Source organism: Cupressus sempervirens, chromosome 3 (genome assembly GCF_028749045.1).
Source record: "Cupressus sempervirens isolate cs-2001-9-10 chromosome 3, ASM2874904v1, whole genome shotgun sequence".
NCBI classification, from domain to species: domain Eukaryota; kingdom Viridiplantae; phylum Streptophyta; class Pinopsida; order Cupressales; family Cupressaceae; genus Cupressus; species Cupressus sempervirens.
This window is the reverse complement of record NC_143120.1, coordinates 83,162,087-83,165,789: the sequence shown is the minus strand read 5'-3', so window position 1 is coordinate 83,165,789 and position 3,703 is coordinate 83,162,087.

Below are 3,703 nucleotides of genomic sequence, written 5' to 3'. Positions count from 1 at the left end.
ATTTTTTCCCTTCGTCTTCATCCTCAACTTCTACGATGGTCTCAAGAACTTGTGGGGATGGAATACTTTTCTTTTTCAATCTCCTTCTCTATGTTCGCACCACCATTGTTTCAATCCTTTCTCTCTTTGGATTTGAGGGGAAGGCTTCTTCCTCTGTAGTTGTCACTAGTGGAACCCTCCTCTCCTTTATCTATCAGTCTTTTGGCTATTCTAGCTATGACTTCTTTGGAGGTTCTTGTGCTAACTCTACTTGAGGCTTAGCTTGTGCCTATTTGCGTTGTACCTACTCTAAAGGTTCTTGATCCTTACCAACTTATTTCTTTTCCTTACGAGGTAACCTCTTTCTCTTCTTTCCCTGATCAACCTCAAAGTACTCAACCTCCCACTCATGTTGGTGCACTATTTCTAGCCTTACTAGGGATTGAGAGAGGTAGGTTCATATGGTTACCTTTGCACCTTTACATTTGATAGGTTTAGCTATGGCTTGTGGGGGTATAGCTCGAGGGATTGGATCCATCTGAAATGGCTTCCAAATCCACTCCCTTGTCAATTCAACCACATGTCAAGCATGATAATCTATGTTATAATTCTTATCTCTCACTATCTCAATATTTTTAATAGGTTTGTCATAGATTTTATCTCTGTTGTACAAAGGATCCATGACTTCTTTGGCATCCTTGTCTACACTCTTCATATGAATCTTCATCTTAAGAACATTCTCTAGTAAGTACAAACTTATCCTACAATAATCTCTTATACAAATATCATAGTCATCTATTGTGTTCATCCAATGATCTTCTAAGGAATCAACATGTACAAACTATTTCCCTACCAAATGTTGGACCATCCCAATATTATCAAAGAATGGATGATGGGAGTTGTATTCTTCTAAGGGATATCGATCCCATTCAGAGTCGAAGGTGTAAATTTCCTTCTTCTTCTTGACCTCAAATGCACCAATTCTAATCGGCTAGACCCATGCCATCTTATGCTATTCCCTCACTCTTTCATATGTAGAAGTGAGTTGGGGGGAAATTTCAAGGAGTATGAGCTAGTCTGAAAAGTACCTTGGAAACTTTTTGGGGCACAAAAAAGTACCATCTACCTTAAGATATGTGAAGGTCTTGAATTGAATGTAGTAGGCACTAATCCCTATGATTTTGGCTACTACCTCTATTGACATTCTCTTTGCATAATCACCTTCAATAATCCTAGTAATTACAAAGGTAAACCCATCATTGACTAATTGATATTCTACACTCTATAGTGGGAGCTCCTTCTTTACCAATTGTGGGTATACCACATATGAGAAAACATTTGTATCTTGCATGCTTCCCTTTCTATAAAGGCCTGGATAATCTATGGTTCTAGCTACCAAAAAATACACCATGTATGATGTCATCTAGAAGTGTGGGTTTCCTTAGATGGTTACTAGTTCCTCATCCAAGTTGTCACTTAGGATGGTGGCCCAATCAATGGGCATCTTCATCGTTTTGATGGTTTCAATGAAATGAACCATCCAAGTTTTAAGGTGACCTAATGTTGGAGAACCCATAACTCTACTCAGGAGGACAATCACATATCTAATGTCATATTTCATGTATGCCCTAGTCATATCTACCTTGCCTACTCTACAGCACACAGGTATCTTGTCAATCAGGAAAGAGGATTGTACTATTTCCTTCACCTCTTTCTCATTCTCTTGATACCATCTCTTTGATCTGTCATATGAGATTTGGAGTTGTTGGTCTACCCTTGGGAGGTGAAGCACCTTTTCTATGTTTTAGGTCTTGAGGTCTAGAACTATCTCTCCTATTATGCTCTTTACAACCTTCCCTTCGGTCACATAGTGCTCAATTAGGGTCATCATCAATTCTAAATATTGAATTGACATCAAGTTAGATGTTGTGTTGATAAGCCCTAACCAGATGAGTGTAGATACCATAGAAAATATTTCCTTAGGTTTATTACAAATTATAAGGAATGTGTTCCAGTCTATATGTCCCAACTCTCTGTCTTTGATGTCTGCATGTCTATCTTGGAACCTTGACTTCTTTGGTGCTCCTTGATACTTGAATGTGATAGGTTTTGGAGCAATTTTATTCACTATGGAGGATAAGGAGGATGCCATTTGATCTATATGAAAGAGACACACATTAGTCTAAAGGAAAAAATAAGACTCTACAAGACTCAAGCTATCATCAAAATGAATAAAAAACTAGTTAAAACAGATCAAAATGTAGATCTCCCCCCTAAAACATTGTGTTTTGCACTTAAGTGCACCTAGTGCACCCTTATAGGTGCAATAATGTGCAATATTAGCCTTGAAATGGCTTAGTTGTGTAGTTTCCTTAGTGAACATTGGGGGGGGATCCTTTCTTTCAGTTTGAGTTTGGAGGTGCACACATGCACACCTCTTTAGGGAGCCTAGAGTTCAATTTTTTTTTAGTTTAGGTTTTTTATTGTTTATTGTTTTTTAAGCTTTTCAAATTTGTGGAGGTGTGCAAATGCACACCTCAGAGGGGTGAGCATGTGCACACATCATTGAGACTAACCTTGGTGTTTTTTGTGTATGTGTAGGAGGAAGCAGAGTTGCATGGGGACGCAAGGTGTGGAGGTGAGGTCTTGGAAGAGGAGGTTAGGATCTTATATAAACCCCAAGTTCCTAGAGTGCACCCCCTCAAGTACAAATATGCAACGGTTGTGCATCCCCAAAGTGAGGTGTAGTGTTCATGTGTGCACTTAGTATACATGTGTTTGTGTGCAAGCCCACACATGTACATTAAAAAGTCCTAAAATTAATTTTTCTTTTCATTGCTTGGTTGCTTGGATTTACCTAGTTAGAGACTGGGGTTTGACCCAGACCCATGGGAGGGTCCAAAATGACTAGGGCTTCAAACTAGGAGCATGATAGGGTAAATTCACTAGGTAGTCCCCATTTCTATGAGAAATGAGGCATGCATTGAGAAATCACAACAAGTATATAATATTTTTTTCCAAATACTTTAAAATAATTCACATTAGGTGCATACCATACTATGACTCAAAGGGTGTAATGTTCTTCTCTTTCTTGACTTGTACATAGTTCAAAGTATAGACTATTGAACTTATAGCTTTTCTCCAGTATTTTTGTGATACATCCTTCTCTATCATTAGTGTTCTTGCACAATCTATGATTGATTTGTTTCTCCTTTAAATTATTCCATTCTAGGGAGGGTTCCTAGGTGCTAACATCTATCTTTGGATTCCTCTATCATTGAAAAATATGTTGAATTCATTAGAAAAAAAACTCTCCTTTATCATATCTCAAGCACTTCAAACTCTTGCCTATTTACTTCTTAACTCTTGCCAAATACCACTTAAAATTTTGAAAAACATTAGATTCTCATTTAAGAAACATTACATTTATCATTCTAGAAGTCATAAAAAAATAGAATAAAATATTTATCTCCACAGCAGCTTTCCACTCCAATAGGTCCACAAAGGTCAACATGAACCAATTCCAAAATATTATTTGATGAAAATGTATTTCTCTTGAAACTAGACTTTGTCATTTTTCTCAACTAACATTATTAACATATAGCACTTATAGGTTTCTTCAATCTTAGTAATCCTCTTACTCTTTTCATATTACTAATGCTTACTATATTATCAAAGTTCACATGACACAACCTCTTATGCCATAACCATTTATCATCATATT